Source organism: Lepidochelys kempii, chromosome 7 (assembly GCF_965140265.1).
Source record: "Lepidochelys kempii isolate rLepKem1 chromosome 7, rLepKem1.hap2, whole genome shotgun sequence".
Classification (NCBI taxonomy): Eukaryota; Metazoa; Chordata; order Testudines; family Cheloniidae; genus Lepidochelys; species Lepidochelys kempii.
Genome location: NC_133262.1, coordinates 2,350,246 through 2,372,879, shown reverse-complemented (window position 1 = coordinate 2,372,879; position 22,634 = coordinate 2,350,246). Strand labels below are relative to the sequence as shown.

The 22,634-nt window shown below is 40.7% G+C and overlaps 1 protein-coding gene across 21 annotated transcripts in view; it reads left to right on the top strand.

Moving 5' to 3' along the window:
- Positions 1-22,634, top strand: part of CFAP20DC (CFAP20 domain containing) — a 170,456-nt gene that overhangs the window by 29,294 nt on the left and 118,528 nt on the right. The window lies entirely within an intron of this gene.

Below are 22,634 nucleotides of genomic sequence, written 5' to 3'. Positions count from 1 at the left end.
ATTTCAACGTACCCAACAGTTATTTTCTGGTCTGGGAATAAAGTCCCTTCCTGCAGCTTTTGAAACAGACCAGAGTTCCTGAAGATGCGAGCGTCCTGTACCTTTCCCGGCCATCCCACGTTGGTGTTGGTGAAACGTCCCTTGTGATCCACCAGAGCTTGCAGCACTATTGAAAAGTACCCCTTGCGGTTTATGTACTCGGCAGCTTGGTGCTCCGGTGCCAAGATAGGGATATGGGTTCCGTCTATGGCCCCACCACAGTTAGGGAATCCCATTGCAGCAAAGCCATCCACTATGACCTGCACATTTCCCAGGGTCACTACCCTTGATATCAGCAGATCTTTGATTGCGTGGGCTACTTGCATCACAGTAGCCCCAACAGTAGATTTGCCCACTCCAAATTGATTCCCAACTGACCAGTAGCTGTCTAGCGTTGCAAGCTTCCACAGGGCTATCGCCACTCGCTTCTCAACTGTGAGAGCTGCTCTCATCTTGGTATTCATGCGCCTCAGGGCAGGGGAACGCAAGTCACAAAGTGATGTCGCCTCCTCGCCCGGTATCGCTTTGCCAGGTTCTGGTGCTGCATATACTGCTGGATAATGCGTGTGGTGTCTAATGTGGTCCTAATTGCCAAAGTGAGCTGAGCGGCCTCCATGCTTGCCTTGGTATGGCGTCCGCACAGAAAAAAGGCGCGGAACGATTGTCTGCCATTGCTCTGATGGAGGGAGGGGCAACTGACGACACGGCTTACAGGGTTGGCTTCAGGGAGCTAAAATCAACAAAGGGGGTGGCTTTACATCAAGGAGTATTTCAGGCAGGACTTCACGGAGGGTTCCAATAAGAAATGGTGCACCTAAGTTATTGTTCTTATTGGAACAAGGAGGTTAGCCTGGCCTCTGATTGATACATGGCTAGATTTACCTCGCTGCACCTTCTCTGTGAGTGACTGCAGTGTGACCTAGAGGAATGAGTCCCCTAGACGGGGGAGGAGGCAAATGAGTACAAAACAAATCTGGTCTATTTCTTGTTTTGATCCACTCCATCTATCTTTTACATCTTTGGCTGGCAGCAGACGGTGCAGCAGGACTGCTAGCCATCCTCATCTCTTGCCTGCCCGGCGGAAGATGATGCAATAGGACTGCTAGCAATCCGTATCGCCTGCCTGCTCACCATAAGACGGTTCAATAGGACTGACTGCAGGACTAAAGAGAATGACCTGGTCAATTCACTCCAGATTTAGTCCCTGCGCCCATGTCTGCCCAGGCGCTCCCAGCCGACGTGGCCAGGAGCACCTCGGACACGAGGACGGCTACTAGTCGTATTGCACCATCTGCTGCCAGAAGGCAGTGGGTTGCTGCTACTGTGTAGCAATGCCGTACCGCGTCTGCCAGCACCCAGGAGACATAGGGTGACGGTTACCTGAGCGGGCTCCATGCTTGCCATGGTATGGCGTCTGCATAGGTAACTCAGGAAAAAAGGCGCGAAACGATTGTCTACCCTTGCTTTCACGGAGGGAGGGAGGGAAGGGGGGCCTGACGATATGTACCCAGAATCACCCGCGACAATGTTTTAGCCCCATCAGGCATTGGGATCTCAACCCAGAATTCCAATGGGCAGCAGAGACTGCGGGAACTGTGGGATAGCTATCCACAGTGCAACGCTCCGGAAGTCGACTCTAGTCTCGGTACTGTGGAAGCACTCCGCCGAGTTAATGCACTTAGAGCATTTTCTGTGGGGACACACACACTCGAATATGTAAAACCAATTTCTAAAAAAACGACTTCTATAAATTCAACCTTATTCCATAGTGTAGACATACCCTAAAAGTATAATGGGACCAACATGGCTACAGCAACACTGCATACAGTAAATGACTAAAAGTCAAGAATTAAATATTGGTCAGTAGTAACTAAACATAGGGAACTGCTGATGGCTGTTCACTGCCCTATGTGAAGTGAAGTGGTGGTCTAACTTTCTGTTCCCGGTAGATAGGTATCTACAACATAGAAGACTGTGAGATTAGTACCTTGGTAGATGCCAAAGGTGGAATAAGCCATGGGGAATGAGCCAGTCTGTCAGTACTCTAAGTTCGTGCTACTCAAAGTGGTGGTCCGCAGACCGGGATCGGTCTGCGAGCCATCGGCTGCTGGTCTGCGCGCACGTTGAGAAAAAAAAATGCCGGTCCCCCACCTCAGATAGCTTGAGAAGCACTGCTCTAAGTGATCCTTCCCGAACAGGTTTAACCAAAATGTCAGGGCATGAAAGCAAATTTCTACTGCACTACCAATGCGGTATCTGTTCCATGAACAGAGCACATCAGTGTCTGGAGCTAGGAATTCAGCATCTTTCAAAAGCACTAAATACCACTTTAAAACAAAATTAAGACAATGCTACGTATATAAGATGATTTTTGATCAAGGGTAGTATAGATCTAATGTCTGACATGTCATATCCTACCAGGTGATACTGTCCTGTACAGCAGGGGTGGGGAATCTTTTTTCCATCAGGGCCACTGACCCACATTAAAAATCAGTAGTGGGCCACACACAGCCCTGCGGGGGGTGGGGTGGGGTGGGGGGAGCAGAGGCTTGGGGCTTCCCCTAGGCTCTGGCGTGGGGCCAGAAATGAGGGGTGCAGGGAGGGGTTCCAACTTGGGGCAGAGGGTTGGCGGGCCGGGGGGGGTCTGGGAGGGAGTTAGCGTGCATGAGGGGGTTCCGACCTGCGGCAGGAGGTTCAGGGTGTGGGTTCCGGTCGGCACTTACCTCAGGTGGCTCACGGTCGGCGACCCACCAGGGCTAAGGCAGGCTCCCTGCCTGCCCTGGCACAGCGCTTTTCCCGGAGGTGGCTGCCGTGTCCAGTCGCTAGGTGGAGGGGCAAGGAGGCTCTGTGCAGTGCGCGCTGCCTACGCCCACAGGTGCTGCCCCATCAGCTCCCATTGGCCACAGTTCCCGGCTAATGGGAGCTACAGAGCTGGCACTGGGTGAGGGGGCAGCGTGCGGAGCATCCCTGATCGCTCCTGCTCCTAGGGGATGCAGGGACATGATGGTTGCTTCTGGAAGCTACGCTGAGCCAACTGGACTTGTAATGGCCGGGCACCCTAGCTTTCCCCTGTAGAGGGGTGAGCCAGCGTTCGCGGCTCCAGCCCCGCGGAGGGAGTGCCAAGGTTTGGGGCTTCCAGCCCGCAGCATGGAGACTTGCTGCGGGCCGAATGAAATCAAGCAGCATGCCAGATCCAGCCTGCGGGCCATAGGCTCCCCACCCCATATTCCTGGGGATGGACTTGATAAACTAGTAGATCTTTTCAAACTCATTTTCACTATTAAGCATTTTATAGCATTTCACGTGTTCAAGTGTATTCTACAACTATTAGTCATAATACTACCCCAGCAAGATAGCAGGTAAATATTATTATTCCCATAATACAGATTGAAGAATTGAGGTTTTAAAATAAAATTGAGAAAATGCTACTGAGATGGAAAAGTGAAGTGACTTGCCCATGTCATGTTGCCTTTCTGCTAGGATTGTGTTATGCATTTTCTCACATGAACAGGTTTACTTATTTGTTGTAGAACTTATCAATTATAATATGATTTGCCAGTTTCACAGCTTACATGAAAACTGACATGTAAAATAAAACCATCTGTTATAAATTGTGACAAATGACTGGCATCATAGTTAGTACTTCAAAAAGAATGAATGTGTGTACATTTGGTCAGACTCCAAGCAGCAGAATTACTCGCACCTGCACATGCCCCATATTTTGGAGCATTTACCAAGAATGCCAGTGCAAGCCAGATGCTGTTTTCTTTCCTACCCAAATGTTTTCCAAACATTGAGCTACTTTTGTTATTTCAAAAAGGTAGCAAAATTTCTAAAACTGAGTGTTAAGCAATTGGCTACTATATTTACAGCAGATGGCTGTACCCAGTATTACTAACAGCCTTGTTATTATTTGCTTCAAAAAGGATACATAAATTACATGCTCTGCTGCTTTAGTTCTAATTTTTTTTCTATGTTTAGGGATTAAAAAAAATTTAATCAATTTAAATATTTGCCAGCCAGACCAACACATTGACTCCTAATGCGACAAATGTTAACTCAGTCTCTTCCACCTCATGCCACCATACAAAATATCAGCCTGTATTTCCACTGAAATTGCTTTAAAACAGATAGGACAGCTAATTTAAACAGTTGTTTGCACATTCAGTATTTATGACAGGAATCTCGCATGACTGGCTGGTAGCAGCAAGTTAGAAGGTTTAGCTCAGCTGCTGCCACGAGTGATGGATGGCCTTGAAGAATTTCTTATTTGTGATCAGATCAATCACAGAACAGAATACGAAAAAGGGGATCAGCCTCAAACTAGATTCAGAACATTTCCATCTGTATGCAAAAATGGGACAGGAAGAAATGTACCATAAAGTACAGCTATTAAAAATTCACAAAGAACGTTTTACATAAAGCATATTTGAAGGTGAGGTAGTTGATAATATGTCTCGACTTTTCATGTAGTGTTATCCAAAGATTCAGATGTAAGAAATCATCCTGTGGCTCAGAATATGTTTGTTTTGTATATATTTGATAAAACCAGAGGAACTATGCAAACTCAAACTCTGGAGTTTAAACTATGGAGTTTAAAATTCCAGACCTATCTTTGATGGTATATAAGAAATGTGCAGTCAAAGGTTGCTGACTACTTAGTGTATAGAAGAACCACAAGATTATATGAAGTTTAAACTGTTCATAGCCTGTGGACAATTACAAATGAATGGTTTCAAAAAATTTGGAAAATGGTTGTAATACTTAACTACTTCGCAAGGATGGTGCACAGGGTGCCAGAATACAGGGGCAGAGTTAAGGTTGTGTGTTGACCCAGATTTCCAGACTTTCAAGCATTTGTTTTGTTTTTAAAAAAACTTTAGCTTAGAATTTTCTGGCTTTTAAACACTTTAGAGCTAGAATATTCTAAGGTATTTTCTGAAATAATTGATAAGGTTTAATGAGGTTTTAATTGTCTATCAATGTACTTAAAACTTGAATTGTTTGCTATCATAATTAGTCTTGTAGTTCTGAGGACAGTGATATGATAAATTATTCATGCTTGCTGTAAAGACATAGCATGTTTTCAGATATAGTGCAACAAAGAATACAAATTTCATGTTTAGCATTGTTGAGCTTGGAATGGCCTTGTAAAATTAGAAGCAGAAAACAGATAATCATTCCATCATTTACTTTTGACAGCATTGAAGATTTTAGATAACAGGCTGAAGGTAAAAGTTCATTGAACAGATCTACCTGGTGAGACCCATTTGAAATTCAGAAGCTGGTGGTTAACTTTTAATAGCATGTAGCTTGCTCTTTCGATTTTGCGAAATAAGAATGAAATGTGGAAACAACTTTTTTTTTGAAGTAAATTAAGTACATTTATTTCTATAATTTAAGGAAAAGATTAGCTCATTCATTCCCAGGCATTGTATGTAGGAAAAAAAACCCTTGCTGTTGCCCTTGTGAAGGAGGCAGCAGCACAAATCTGGTAGCAATGTAGAAACCTGATAATCCCAATGAACACTTGCGACTTGTCTTGCTTGGCGGGTGTGTGAGGATCAGTGCAATTTATTATGGAATTAATAGTAATAGGCACAGTCACAGCTGAAAAATGAACCTCTGTTGTGATTAGTATGTAGTCTTAAAGAAGATGAACACTTTTTTCCTCCTACTCAGAATTAATTTCTTAGCTTCCCTTTGGAGATAGATGCCTTTAATTCTTGGCATTTGATCACATTCACTCTTCCCTTGTCTGTGAATATGTTCAAATGTTGCATTTTTATGAGGTGTTCTTAAATTAAGAATCATCCGGTCCATAGACTATCAGGGTGGGAAGGGACCTCAGGAGGTCATCTAGTCCAACCCCCTGCTCAAAGCAGGACCAATCCCCAATTTTTGCCCCAGACCCCTCAATGGCCTCCTCAAAGATTGAACTCACAACGCTGGGGTTAGCAGGCTAATGTTCAAACCACTAAGCTATCCCTTTCCCCTGGGTTTTTTTCAGTTCTGTTGTACAAAACCTTAAGCAAAACCTGTGGTATTACTGAAGGGTCTGAAAATCTTATTTCCTGGCTACAAAATATATCTATGTGGAGGAGACCTTTTCAGAGTGATAGGGAAGAGGAAGAAAGACTACTTTTTGCATCTCAACCTCTTAAGTCTCCTCTGTAGAAACAGTATCTTCAGAGTAAAAGCGGTGGCTAAACATAATGACCCAATAGTCATTGCAGTAAGAGAAATACAGGGGCTACAGTTGGAAGATTGGAAGGGCATAAAAGGAATATATTTTTAAAATAGAAGAGACAGGTTGAAACTATGAGAGAAGTTGCATGTTAGTAGGGTGACCAGATGTCCCGATTTTATAGGGACAGGCCCAATTTTTGGGTCTTTTTCTTATATAGGCTCCTATTACCCCCCATCCCCTGTCCCGATTTTTCACACTTGCTGTCTGGTCATCCTACATGTTAGTCTCCTCCCCTTTCCCCATCATACAAAACTAGATACTAATGGACAGCGTTATAGATTTGCCTACCAGGTAGCAAAATTGAAAGAAATTGTCATTCAAGGTTAGTATAAAGGAACCGTCCTACACATTTCCCTCAGACTTTTAGTTTCCGTCATCCTGACAGCTCAAAGCCTATGCCAAAGTCATATTTTTTCCTCTCCATGTTAACCCTGTCTTCCTTTGAGTCATCCAAAGAAAAATAAGGGAAAGGGGATGGGGAGGAGGAATCAAATAAAATATTTTACTCTAGAGATTATTCTAACTAACCTCCTTTCTAGCAAAATTTTCTTTAACATATCAGAGGAGAGTGCCTTCTTAGAGTTGCCTTTGTCCAACTCTGTGTCCTTGTACACGTCCAGGCTTAGCCTTTGGCTATAAATGAAACCTCTGCTCTTCAGCACTATACATTCTTTTCAGAAGTCAACAATTTCTACTTCTCTTCTCTATCTACCTAAGGTAGGCACTACCTCTTTGAGATACTTTTCCTCTGACAAGTGTAAGTGAGGCTGCTTCTCAGCAATAATTTATTTATTTCTTAAGTCCTCCTGGTCTAAGACTTCTTTAAGCCAGGGGGTTTTCCTGCCGGATTTATCTTGCTCTCATGTCCCCTCCAAATGCAGAAGCATTTGGAGTAGATTCCTGGATATATTAATCAGTCTATGTTCCCTCAGACTTCATTTGTCTGCAAGAGGTGCTTAGTGTACTCTGCATGCTTCCTTTTCTTCTGTCCTTAATTTGAGTCCTTGTCCAGTTTTTAGAATGTATCCAAGAGGGAGTATGAGTGGGGTAAAACAGATACAAAATTATACAAATATGGAATTGAGGCCTTCTGCTTTATTTGAATAATAAATGATTGGCTGAGCCCTAATTTCACTGGACATAGAAAGTCCTCCAAAGTCCAGTGGATAAGCATTTAACAGAGCTGCTCTGAAAAGGCACTTGGTATCTCACTTTTTGGCCATTATTGAACAAGAAAGGTCTCAGTGGACAAGTCTTTGTTTTTCCCACAATTGTGAGGCAGGGCCTCAACTTTTCAGAGGATTCAGACACATTTCTCATAGCTTGCCATGTGGAGTCTTCTGTCAAGCACACAGTTCCAAGATTACTCTATCAACAGACACAATAACTTCCATACCAGATATAACTGAGATATACAGTCTGAACTAACTTGCAGAATTATATTGGGCTGTTTTAGCCTTAAGTGGCTATACTATTTAAATTTGTTTCAAGGGCCATTCAGAAGAGTTTGGAGAAACCATCCCCTCAGGTGTCCATGGCAGTGGCCTGAAAGCAAGTTATTAAGTTTATTTTTGGAATCTGTAGAACATACTTCTTTAGTACAATGCAGTTTTTGAAAGCACATGGCTGGCAGCTAGGGCTCTGAGCACTGCCACCAAAGTCTGGATTTGTGACTTGGGTACTGGAACCCAAACTGAGGCTTTAAGTCCAAATGTCCCTTCCTGCCACGCCAAGCAAATAAGCTGTTTTAAGACATAATAACAGTCACTGAGAAACACTATCTGTTCTCCCTTCTGTAACTATGAAACTCACCTAGGTTTTATACAGAGGGGTATCTCTATCGTCTTTCCTGTTTCCTGCTCTTCTTTTGTTTCTTCTTTCAGGAGGTTTCTTCAGAGCTAGGAGTTCTCACTTCTCCAATAGAAGAAACTGTAGACATAGATGGGACTCGCCCAACCAGAAACTCTCCCTTTTCCCATCTGTAGTTCTACTGACCATACTCTTTTGTGATCTTCTTGGTCTTTTCCTCCTGTAGGAGTCTTACTGCAATGGTTTTGGGTTTTAGTTTTGTTTTGTTTTTTAATTTAAGAGTAGGGAAGAACTTTGGATGCTCTCTCTTGAGGTTTCACCCCGGGATTTCTCCTAGCTTGAGTTCCAGAGAGAATGACCTTGCCTTTATTTCAAGGAACAGGGCCTGGAGTTTTATTTCTTGGTATTTCCAAATTCATAAGAGGGTTTTTCCTATATTGGATCTGCACTTCCCCAGTATTGGTAGATGCAGACCCTTTTCTGGGTAGAAAATATAAGGTTTAGGTCATTATTCCAGGTGTTGTATCTGCTCCACAGACTAGAAAGGTCCCTATCTGCATGCTTACATTTGCCCTTCCCACCAGTGTTTCGTTTGTTGTACCTATGAGAAAGACATCAGCTTTGCTCCCTTCCCTGTAGAGTGTCCTCGGTTTAAGAATATTAGTGAGAACACAACTGTGAAGTAGCCATCATAAGGGGACAGTTCAAGAAAGTTGCTGATAAAATGCTTTAAAACTTCTCTCAGCATGTACTTTACAACATTGTAAATAAAAGTTGCTAGGCAAATTGACTACCACCAGAAAGTATGTACTACATCATAAGTATTGTATCCTATTCTAATCCATGCTGTTTGAATTGGTGGACTGATTATTATCAAACATATTTTATTTTTCTCCATTATATACTTAACAAAAATAGAAGCATGATAGTTTTGTTTAATATTATCATTTGTAAACCTAAGTTGCCTTTTCTTCCTAATTAACCACTAGCTAATAGGTGCAAATAGGCTTTGTCTTCCAGTTTTCATTTTCAGTGCAGTCTGTTAAAAGCTTATGATACAAAACAAATGTGGGGGAAATGACCTACTAAGAGCTCTAGACTGTCACATCAAGGCTGGAAATAATTTCTCAGATACACACTTACGTCTACTCTGCCAAATGTAAATTTAAATAGCAAAATGTCAACACCTTGTGCCTTTTGTAACAAGTAATTTTTTTCACATTTTGGATATTAGACTGGCTAACATTAAGGAACGTGTAATGCTGAAAACTAAAATCTGCTTAATCTGGTTTAAACTTGAGCCTGACTCAGAAGAATCTCCTGTTTTGTATGAAAGATATTTTTACTTGGTCCTCTGATTCCTAAAATCTTTTCGATCAAAAGGTGCCACTGATGCCAAATTGTATCTACAGATCTGTTCTGTTCATTCCCTTGGAAATATCTGGTGTTGGCCGCTGTTGGAAGACAGGATACTGGGCTAGATGGACCATTGGTCTGACTCAGTATGGCCATTCTTATGTTCTGCTGTCATGTGGCTCTATCTGAGAATGCTGCCTGATCTGATATGTCCGTGATACTGGCGGTCTCTTAGAAAGCATAATTTGTATTCATTAGTGCTGGAGCTCAGATAGACTGTTACAGTTGTTGGTGTCTATATCATCATCAACAAAGAGAGAGACAGATTTGACAGAAGCATGTTTTGCATGGGAGTGTTGTGAAGCAGTTGGAGTTGGGGGTGCTGGAGAGCGAAGGGGACAGAGTAGAGTGTGAATGGTAAAGTAAAGATTCCTGGCTGCCACAATCCTATAGAAGGTAGAGATCCTGGGAATGGATGTTTGTAGTTACTGTCTACCCTACTGGCAAGGTTAAAATGCCCTTTATTTCTGATTGTTCTCAAATGTATATATTGTTTTAGCCCCAAAACAATTTGCAAAAAATTACGATCATATTTGTTTCTCATTAGTTTGTTATATAGGAGGGGGGGAAAGCATCCCAAAAAGTGCTTTTAAAGAAAACAGAGCAAATTATAATTTGGAAATGCATAAACTTTATTTTGACATGTAATTAGACAAGTAATCATATTTTGCAATGGGTGAAAATTGTAATTGCATGCTTAAATAGCGGTCTATGCCTCCGGCCCACTCAGGTGTTTCTCATTTGGTCTCACAGTAATCTTTGCTACTGAGTGCCATCATGCTGAAAACTATTAAACAGAAAATGTGACTCATATACCCACAGAGACAAGGCTAGAAGTAATAAGCGAGGTCGTTGGTTGTTTAGATACATAATTGTGAAGCACTTTATGTATCCTGAGTTTTCAAGTACTCCCAAAATGTGTGTGATCATTGCCTTGTTCACATGTTGAAAACATATTTTAAAAGCCCTAACTAAATATTTATGCCCAAATATGCCCAAAACTGCTCCTATTTCTATGCCCAAATATGCCCAAAACTGCTCCTATTTCTTTGTTCCTTTTGTTCAATAAAAAAAAAAATGAACAATATTCCAGTATCAACAGCTTTATTTTTAAATGATTGTTTTTTATTGCTAGAGAACTTCAAAAAATCCAGTTATTTTTGAACACCAAAGGTATAAGGGGTCTCTTTTCTTTTAAATATCTGTACATGCTATTATATTTTCACATTGTATAGGAGAGTGTTTTCTCTTGCACCTTATAGATAAGGCAGTTTTATGCCAAGACACAGATTAGGAGAAATCTAAGGTTACAATCATGTGTAAAACTTACAACTCTTCTAAAATAAATGTGTCACAACCAATAATAAATGTCACAACCAATAATAAATTCCATTGTTGGGGGGGATATAATATAGGTTAATATATGAAAGGTTGAATATTTATTTGTGAAATGCATGGCATGAGAGAACAAAACAGAAATATAAATAATTAAAACTATGACTTCAGAGGTAAAAAAAAAAATCCCACTGCCTTGTAATTGTGAAATTTAAAAAAAAATCCACAACAAACAACATTGTAGAAATACATAAAATCTAGCTACGGTATGAACAGAAATGGCAACAATGTTTCTACGGCAGGCTAAACTGAACATAAATAGCATATGCTGGAGTAGATGTTAGGATACAATTTGAATGGGAGGGGGACGTGGAGAAATCCTTGGGTTTTTTGTTCAAATTATGCTACAGATTATGGCCCTAGTCCTGCAATCTGATCTGTATGAGCAGGCTATCAGCATGAGCTCAGCACAGATGAGGATTGTGACTTAAAATGTATCCAGTAACAATTTCAAAAATGTATTTTTTTTTAAATCACTTGACAAAACCATTTAATTTACTACTTGGATCTTGGGATCGTCGTTTCCCCTTTCCATCTAAAGAGACCAGAGCAAAAATGAGTTCACAATAGTTCCACTCATATCAGAGTAGAACTAGCCTCATATCAGATTATTTTTTAAAATTGAGAATGAGGGAGGGTTAACACAATGGGCAACTGAGCATATAAACCTTGATTTGAATAATTTTGCTGCACAATAAAAGAAACAGGAGAATGCAATCAACATACGGTTATGAACTCTTTTCAATGAAGGAATGAACAAGAATGAAAATGTTATGCACATTATTACCCACCATACTAAATTCATTTCTGTAATAGCAATTAAATCCTAATTTTAGAATGGAGAAGGGTATAGTCCCAGATTTTGCTGCCTCTGAGAGAAGATCTGCCAGCGACTTCAGTCTCTTAGGTGGAGATTTCCTCTTGTTGCAAGAGGTAATCAGTAATTTGCTTAGTGTCATATTAGAAAATAAATACTGTGGATCCATATTCAGACCCTGTGTAATTCTGTTGGGGTCCAAGCCATTTACCCTAGACTTGACTCTAGGTCCTTGGCTCAAAAAAATAAAAAGAACCATTTCAAACTAAAATTCTTATTATATGTTTCCACTTCCACATCCTGCCTTGAAATGTATGTAGCTCCCAATACAACATATTAAATATATTCAAGGTGCTAGTTTACACCATTTAGGCTTTAGATTCTAGACTAACAATCATCATTTACTAAAAGTACCACTAATCCTTAAAGTAAAGTGCAAATGTAGCTTGATTATGAAGTTAATGATATTGTAGTGCTTATTGCTAGACCTTGCTGTCTCTATGAAGTGTACTTTTAAAAAAAAATCTAAATATCAAATTCTTGCTTATGATGGCCCATAATCCTAATCAGATGTAAATAGATTGGGGGAGAAAATATATGTTCCCAGTCTTTCTGCTATAAAGTCCTGTCAGTCCCTCAAATATGCTTCTTTGGGGACATTCTCTTTTGGGTCCTTCAGGGGATAGGGTGTCTGAAAAATGTATACGTTACGAACATTACCATTCATGTACGGTCCAGTTGGGTAGAATGATGCACAAAAACGCAATAACCCAAACTTGTTTCACATACTTGTTTCTGTTTATGCCAAATCACCACTGCTTCCAGACCAACCCTGAGTGCTTGTCTGTACACCGAGTTAGTGTATGGCAAGCCAGTGTGTGAATCTACAGTGCACTAACTTTCTGTGTGGTCACTGCTATGATGCAGTGAAAGTCACAGAGTTCAGTTTAGCACTAAGAGAAGCTCCATGTCAGCTTTGGAATAAGGAGCTTTGGAGAAAGAGTGCTTCCCCCTCCAGGTTACTGATCCTCCATGGTTGCTCTTACAGCGTTTGGGCTATAGTTGGGGTGTTTTGGCCAGAGTGCACTGCACTCTGGCAGTTCACAGCTAGCACAACACCCGCTTGGAGCCATTTAAAGCCAGCCTAAATTAGAGTAGACTTTATCGGGTGATAAAGGTAGTAAGCAGCCACTTTTCCAGCCTCCCTCCCTCCCCCATCTCCCCAGGTCTTCTGCCAGGCACAGCTCAGCCCAACCCAAGGATCAAGGTCATGATCTCTGTGTGTTGTCATATTCCTATCTAATAGTCTCAAAACTACCCTAGAGATCTTTACATTGTAACCAATAGAATTTCATCTTTGATGAAGTATATCCCAAAGCACTTTTGAGTTGAAATATGAAATGTTTTGCTTCTCCTTTGATAAGATGTATGCTGTTCATTTCAATGGGCTATAGAGGTAATTTTTTATAATGGACTTCTTTAATTTGCTTGGTATGACTCATAATATCCTTTTGTCAGATTATGTTCTGATAATACCACAAACAAAATTATTCTTTAACATGGACTCTCCACAGGAAAAAAATATTATTTATTATGTAACCTGTGTTGGTGGTTCAGTTTAATGCAAGATGGAAGGACGATTGAATTCTGTTTTTTAAAATCAATGTGCTGAATCTGTAACTTGAAGATGCAGTATTAGTAAAAAAACAACAACGTAGTATGGCTGTTTAAAGGACAAGTCGGTTAGCAATTCATAATAGAAAAACTCTCAGCAATTAGAACTGAAACACAACTTATGTGGAAGAATTATCACCGTACTTACAGAAGTATTATATCACAGGTATGAATTTAACCTTTTCTTTGTCTTTAAACTTGAAGGGACAGATTGTCTTGTGAAAAGATAATTTTACGGAGAGGAGAACAAAATGAAAGAGATAGCAGCCAATAAATGAAAGAGAAGAACCAACAAAATTAATTAGAATCATAAATAGCCACATTTTTAGGCATAACCAATCTAGGTTTTGGAAGAGATGCATGTGCTGAACATTGCACACATTTACACTCATTACTGCATCTTGTCTGTACTGAATAAAGTAAAAGCTATTTTGTGGAATTACATTTTCCTAGATTATCTGACACAGATAGCCAGGCTTCAAAAAAGCAAATCACTGTGCCATAAAATTGAATTTGGAAATATTTGAAACCCAAGAAAGGAGGCATTGAGCTGAGCTATATATATATATATTGTAGTGGGGTGGTTATCCACTCCTGCCCTGTGGGGCTTAAAAGCCAGTCCTGGGAGAGAGCCAGGGCTGAGGGCAAGAGAAGCTAGGCAGATTGGGGAAATGGCCACAGCTGGGCCATGCCCCAATCAGGCCGCAGCTGGACCTATAAAGGGGCTGCTGGGCTGTAGCTTAGCTAGAGTCTCTCTCTGTGTTCAGAGAAGGAAGGGCCTGGCTGCAGGGACCTGAGGGGATACCTAGAGTGGAGCAGGGCTGAGGGGGAAAGGCCAGGGGAAACCCCCTGGAAACCCCCCCGGCTGCAAGGCCTAGATTAGGGCCTATTAGGCACTGTGGTTGCAAGGAGGCAGCCCACGGGTAGACAGAGGCATCAGGTCCAAACCCCTTTGCCTGTGATGAGTGGCTGATACACTGCAGTCTGCCCTGGGGAGTGGGGTTAGCAAAAGTAAATATATTGCAAGATTATTACTGGAAATTTTCAGTAGATAAGTCATTCATTCATATCAGCTGCCTTTTAACCTTATTGTGAACTCTTTAACACACACAAAAGACATGAGTCTGGTCACAGATATGACTACTTTGGTCAAAGATGTCTAATTTCAAATTGATTGTAAAGAGGACTTCTTTTTTTTTAAAAGCAGGTGAACTTAGAAAAGTGATCAATACTCCATTGGTTCTGTGAACAAGATGATGTACATAATACTAATATGCTTTGAGATGTTAGATATGATTGTTTGGCAAAACCTAGCTCTGCATATTATGTATATCTTCAATCTTTTACAAAATTATACACTCTTGTTTCCAGTAGCTTCCAAAAGCTGTGGAAATCTTTCCCATTGCTTTATGTGGTATATAGGCAGAGCTGCTACCATGTTGCTCAAGATGCTAAGACTAGTAGATTCCCAGTACACCAAAGCAACACATGCACAAATCCTTTTCAAACTCTCATTTAATAAACTGAAATGAGAGAGATGAATGTGAAGATGAATCTGAAGGAGTTAGTTTTCCCAGAAACACCAAACCCACATTACTGTTGATCTCAATATTTTCATTTTATATTAATAGGTTTGTAGCATCGACCATAACCTTATGGTCTTAAGTCCTGTGCCAGTGGTCAGTATCTGCCAAACCAAAACCAAATGTGTATTCTCCATTATGTTTTGCCAAAGATCCATTGTTTGTATCTCTATATGGGCATTCATGTGGCCACCATCACAGATGTATTTGAGCGCCTGATTATTTATATGTTTAAACATGCTGAAGGACTTTTGGGGATGTTTGTTTTACTTAAAAAATACAAAGCAGAGGACTAACGCAACATATTTTTGAGCTGATTTTTATAGTACTAAAAATATATGCTTCCAGTTGCAGAAAATGAAACTACATAGTAATGTTCCTTCAGAAAGTTAGATTAGATCTCTCTAAAATCTGCTTATCATTCAAATGGGAGATAAGTTAGTAAAATGCTGTCAGAACTGTATAGCCGTCTACATTATATTCTCAAGTTTTAAAAATATTAATCATTTGACCATAAACCTGTTTTAACAGAAACCTTTCCTGTGACTTTTACATTTAACAGATTCCTGAAACTGTCTGATTTAATATAGTAATTAATATTAATGAATTAATAGAACACTTTCTCTCCAAATTCAGTGATTATGAAAACTGTCAGAGTATATGTGGTAAAGCTGCATTGATAATTTCACAGGGCCACCTTTTTTTTTTAATTTTTATTTTTTTTTTATTTTAAATCTGCCCAGCCCCATTCTCCACTTGGTTCCTTTGCCTCTGGCAGCCTCCCCAAGGTCTCAGTAATGCACCCACTCCCTTTGTATGTTTTATGCCCTCCATAATCATCCTGCCATAGCCTCTTCCCGAGACCAGCTCTTCAAAGTCCCCATACAGTTTCCAAACAGTATAGCTTGAAGAGTTACAGCCTTGGTTCGTGCTATCAGCATGTACTCAAAATGTGATTCAATTACAACTCATATGTTCAGTGAAGAATTATTGCATGTAAGCAAGTACGCTCTCTTCCCCCACTCTCCTCCTGCATAAATAACCCTTACTCTAAACGTACATAGTATGGCTCAGCACAGGTAGTAGAATTTGCCTTCAAGTAATCAGGGGGCTCTGTTCTCAAGGTAGTAAAGGTGGGGCACTAAAAAGGAAACCAGCTAGTAAAAGGAATTAAGTGTTTGGAGTTATTCATCAAAAGGCTTTACAATATACGAAGTTGTGAGAATAGTGATAACAACACCCTTACAGAAAATTACTCCTGTTTAGTAACTGTATCAGGGTCATGCTTTCAGGTCCTACCTTAAATTGATGTAATGGATTAAAAAAGCTTATAGGGAGGGTTCACAAATGCCCCCTCTTTTTGATTTCATAGTTGCGTGTATTCTCAAAGGGCTTCTATGTGTCAACTCCTTCTAGACACTCCGCTTTGTGGGATTTGAGTCTCTTTCTAAGACTTTCCACTGATGCTGTTTTTTTATGGATATTAATTTTTTTATTCTCTCAAGAATAGGTATGAGATCCATGGAGGAGAGATCTCATGATGTAAAGAACAAGGTGCCTATTTGTAACTGGAGTTCACTAGATCTGTCACTTATCAGCTATCTTGAGTATTTTAGTTTTAGGATTCTGATGGATTGTCAACACAACTACATCTGTGATAGGGACGGAACCAAATTGCTTTGGATTTTAGGTCTTCAAACAGCCAGTTAATGCATTATACAGCTTGTTGGGACATCAGGTTATACACAGTGCATAAAATAAGGCACTAAGTAAATATAAACTATTGCTGAATGAGAGAGTTGTGACTGTGACTTCACCTTTCTGTTCCTCGGTTTCTGTAAAATGGGGATGATGCTACTAACCTACCTTTTTATAAAGCACGTTATGATCTATGGGTGATGAGCTCATCTCTGGGTTAAGTGCTGTTAAAATATTAAAACTAAACATTTGTATCCTCATACCAATAATTCTAAAGTTTTACTAGCTGGCTCTCTATCGGATTTCAGAACAAAAGTTTCAAAGTTCTAAATGAACAGTGAATTATATGGGAGTTCCTTTTTCACATTAGTGAAAGAAGATTTGCTTTCACTACCTGCTAAGTTTCCATGTTGAGTCATTTAAAAAGAGAGGAAGCAGCTTCATATTTAGAACAAGTAAGTCTAATAAATGAAGCATCCGTTCAGCAGCCTAACATCAGCTTTTTTTCGAGTTCATTTAAGCCTTGAAGTGAACATTAACAAATGGCTGTAAATTATTGTCTATACAGTAGCAAAGTGAATAGGTAATCTGAGTAGATGAGTTTGTCTAGACTCATGGGTAGTCGCTCACCATTTACTCACATTCTCGCTATAGTTGCCATTGTGAGGAAAATAGTCACTCAAAGTTGAAGATATAAAATAGAATTGAAAATTGAATTGAAAAGTAATTTTACTTTCAAATGGTTTGCAAATGTAGATGTTAAGTGTGAAATGAATGTCGTTAATGACCATAGCTGGGAGAGTTATGCACCTGCTGATCACAGGAATATTATAAATGAGGTTGATTTTTTTTCTTGTTGACTACTTCATTTTTTTTTTCCCCTCAGCGTGGTCTCATTACTTTTCTATCACATGTATGACCCTTAAATATGAATACTCAAGCACAGACACAATAAAAACACATTAACTCTTATATGGCTTTTTTCATGAGTACAAGGAGCATAATGCAGATGTTTCTTGTGTTCATAGGCTTAACATGGGTTTTGTTTTTGATAGCAAAAATAAAGGCTGAGTTTCACAGTACGTACCATACAAGTAATTTTGCAAATAAGATTCCTAAATTCTAATCGCTCAGTATCTGCATTCTCCCAAATAAGAGCTTCTTGATGGATGTGTTAACTGTTCAGACCTCTCAGTTTAGTTATAGCCCGCAAAAAGTACTGTAATAAAAGTATAAAAAGCTATACTAAATCTTTAACAATTCCGTTTGTTTCCCAAAATAAATTACTTTGACAGCATATTAAGCAATGCCTGTTTCTCCAAGTCTACCTCTGACTGTTCAAATGTAGTCCCTGAACAGAATATAAATATGTATGTGTTGATTTACAATTTAGATCAAGAAAGAACAAATAATCTTCCGGTGTAATTATAATCACATCTCAGTGGATTACTGTTTATACCACAAATATGATCATGGAAACCATCACATTTAACTCTTGCATTTTACAGCTAATGGTATAAAATGGTCATCATTATCTAAATGACTGTGCTTTGCAGTGCACATTTGGATATCACGGAGTTGCACCCATGCCAATGGCTTCTTTATTGCTGCCGTAACATATTTCAGAAGGGAAAAGACATAAATGAATAAAACAGGATAAATTATTACTTTTAAACATATGTTGCAAACAAATCTTTAAAGATGTGGGGTACTATTATGTTTTTGTTGCCACTTATTTGGAAAAGTGTGAGTAACTTACTCATAGGCTCTCACTTTGATCCAGTCTTACTCACAATGTTTTGCCATTGGCTTCACAGGGAGCAGTACTCTCCATTGGGAATTGTGAAGTTAACTAAGTAAGTAAGATTGGGCTCTGTTCAAGTCAGTGGTGCCCAAGCTTTTCCTGTTGTGCCCCTCCCTTACCAATAATGGAATCAGTCCATGCTCCGCTTCCCCCCATTACTGATGTGGAATGCACCCTCAGCAGATGGCATGGATTGCACACTCAGCATCATTAATGATTTGGAGGATGGCGTGGATTGCACCCTCAGCAAGTTTGCAGATGACACTAAACTGGGAGGAGTGGTAGATATGCTGGAGGGTAGGGATATGATACAGAGGGACCTAGACAAATTAGGCCAAAAGAAATCTGAGGTTCAACAAGGACAAGTGCAGAGTCCTGCACTTAGGATGGAAGAATCCCATGCACTGCTACAGACTAGGGACCGAATGGCTAGGCAGCAGTTCTGCAGAAAAGGGCCTAGGGGTTACAGTGGACAAGAAGCTGGATATGAGTCAACAGTGTGGCCTTATTGCCAAGAAAGCTAATGGCATTTTGGGCTGAATAAGTAGGACCATTGCCTGCAGATCGAGGGACGTGATCATTCCCCTCTATTCGGCATTGGTGAGGCCTCATCTGGAGTACTGTGTCTAGTTTTGGGCCCCACACTACAAGAAGGATGCAGAAAAATTGGAAAGCATCCAGCAGAGGGCAACAAAAATGATTAGGGCGCTGGAGCACATGACTTATGAGGAGAGGCTGAGGGGAATGGGCATATTTAGTCTGAGGAAGAGAAGAATGAGGAGGGATTTGACTGCTGCTTTCAACTACCTGAAAGGGGGTTCCAAAGAGGATGGATCTAGACTGTTCTCAGTGGTAGCTGATGACAGAACAAGGAGTAATGGTCTCAAGTTGCAGTGGGGGAGGTTTAGGTTGGATATTAGGAAACACTGTTTCACTAGGAGGGTGGTGAAGCACTGGAATGGGTTACCTAGGGAGGTGGTGGAATCGCCTTCCTTAGAGGTTTAAGGTCAGGCTTGACAAAGCCCTGGCTGGGATGATTTAGTTAGGGATAGGTCCTGCTTTGAGCAGGGGGTTGGACTAGATGATCTCCTGAGATCCCCTCCAACCCTGAGATTCTATGGACAGTTTGCTCAGCGGAGGAGCTTGGGCTGAAGGAGGAGCTGGGTCTAGAGGCACTGCTGGGCTGGGGGTGGAGAGGTATGAGGGCATAGCTGAGCTGGGAATGGAGCAGGAGGTGGAGTGAGCTGCAGCTGGGGCACAGAGCTGGGCTGGGGGTGGCACAGAACTGTGGCGGAGCTCGGTGATGGTCCCTCCTGCCCACTGTGGGGGCTGGCCCAAGCCCTGCCATGTGCCCCCCCAAGGGGGGGGCACCCCACAGTTTGGGAACCACTGGTTTAAGTAATAAGAAAAGGAGTACTTGTGGCACCTTAGAGACTAACCAATTTTTATTTGAGCATAAGCTTTCGTGAGCTACAGCTCACTTCATCGGATGCATACCGTGGAAACTGCAGAAGACATTATATACACAGAGACCATGAAACAATACCTCCTCCCACCCCACTCTCCTACTGGTAATAGCTTATCTAAAGTGATCACTCTCCTTACAATGTGTATGATAATCAAGGTGGGCCATTTCCAGCACAAATCCAGGTTTTCTCACCCTCCGCCCCCCCCCCCCCCACACACACACACAAACTCACTCTCCTGCTGGTAATAGCCCATCCAAAGTGACCACTCTCTTTACAATGCGTATGATAATTAAGGTGGACCATTTCCAGCACAAATCCAGGTTTTCTCACCCCCCCCCTTTTTCCAAAAACCACACACACAAACTCACTCTCCTGCTGAAGTAATGCAGTCATTACAGCTAGTGGCCTCTCCTATTAGTTGCTCGACTGTAGACACCAACAACCTGATCTTATGTAAGCCAATGGAAGCTAGGCTTACATAAAAGTACCTCCAGCCAAACAACAAGAACAGCAAGGGTGTGAATTCTGCTTTCCCAACCCATAAGTGTAGCTCCTTTCTCTGTGATGGATGGGGTTCTGTGGGGGCTGCTGCAGAGGGAGCAGCTTCTGGTGAGGTTACAAAACTATTCTAGGAAGAGAGAAGGTCAACAAATACGATTAGGTGTATGGAACAGCTTCCATATCAGGAGAGATTAAAAACACTGGGACTTTTCAGCTTGGGAAAGAAATGACTAAGAGGATATGATAGAGGTCTATAAAATTTTGACTGGTGTGGAGAAAGTGAATAAAGAAATGTTGTTTACTCCTTCATACAACACAAGAACTAGAGGTCACCCAATGAAATTAATATGCAGTAGGCTTAGAACAAACATCTTCATGCAACACACAGTCAACCTGTGGAACTTGTTGCCAGTGGATGCCATGAAGGCCCAAACTATAAGAAGGTTCAAATAAGAACTAGATAAGTTCATGGAGGATAGGTCCATCGGTGGCTATTAGCCAGGATGGTCAGGGATGCAACACCATATTCTGAGAGTTCCTAGCCTCTCTGTCAGAAGCTGGGAGTGGACGACAGGGGATGGATCGCTCAATGATCCTTCTGTTCATTCCCTCTGAAGCACCTGGCATTTGCCACTGTAGAAAGACAGGGTACTGGGGTAGATGGACCATTGGTCTGGCCTGGTATGGCTGTTCTCATGTTCTTAGACCAGAACTATTTTAAGAGAGAGAATTATCTATATATGAATCATTGAAACTTGGACAAGGATGTCACACCTTTTGGATATTTCTTTAGTGGGGACTACTTACTAACATTCTCAATGTTGCAGTGAGGCTGCAGCATCCGTATCAAGCCCAGTAGCACTATTATAACTGCTACCATCATGGCATGGTGAGAGATGGGGTTTGCCATCACACTATTAGGCCTTCTCTTCACTGAACCCGAGAGATGGTCTAACCTGAGGAGAAGGCAGTTCTATTTACACTAGGGAAATTTTTCAAAAGTTGCCCAGCATTCCTAACGTTATGTTCAGAGTCACTATACAGATTTATCTTATTCCACTGCCAATGTCTGAAGAACAGGCTGAGGTTCAGACGGCTGAAGGCTCTCGCAGTTCTGAGGGAGCTGATAGGTTTTAGTTTACCTTGGGAAGGTTGTCTTCACCACTAACAAAGAGCTAGAAACTGTAGTCTTTTTTTTTTTGTAAAATCAAAGCCTAAATTTTGCAGAACAGAAGGGAAAGACCTGACACATGTGAGGGACAGTTTCTTACCATTTGAAACTGTTACACTGCATTTAGATTTCACATTTACTAAGTAGGTTTAAAAAGAAAAAAAATCAAACTCTAAACATTGATTGAAAGTTGACAGAGAGAATGAATCGTCATCTTCTTAGGGGGGCTGTAAATTTTAGAAAATTATCAGTCTGATAGAAATAAAGGTGTTTTAAAATATCAAATGAATTAATCCTGATTTCCAGGTATAAAATATAGCCTTTAAGGTAACATCAGTTCTCAGTATAACAGTGTGGGACAGGTAGGATATATTAAGCCTGTTCTGTTACACCTGAGACCTGAAGGAAGCAGAACATAAAAATGAGCCTCTTTATCAATTTTAAGCAAACCTAAGCTTTGATCATGGCTGTGGTCTAAACCTATTACAGATGTTCAAATTCAGTCTCCTTGGTGTCACTGGGAGATGACCTGAATAGTGAGCAATAAACTTATTTATTATCATTCAAGTTTAGAGATATGTGCTGAGGAAGTGAAACTGGCAGACAATGTTTTGTCTATCTTTAAGCCAACAAAGAGCCTATATAAAATGACAGGTGCATTTTTAGGAAAAGAAAGCCCATAATGTTTTCCTATTTAGTAGGTGACAGTGTGTCCCAAGATAACACAAGCTTAAGGGACCAAAATAAGCATCATTATTAGAGGCTAGTGGCTTCTGAGTTCATACAAATTGAATTCTTTCATAGGCTGAAGGGCTGTGGAAATCCAGCGAAGAGTGTAGAGCTCTGAAATAAAATTAACATGTAAAGTGATTTTATATATGCAGGTCTGTAGCCACTAAGTTTGAATTTGAGAAAAATCCTATTACTTATCTTGTAAAAGAGAGAATTCTTAAATTCCCCATTTGCTATCCCTGATATAAAGGTTCTGCATATGAATAAAAGTTTTCT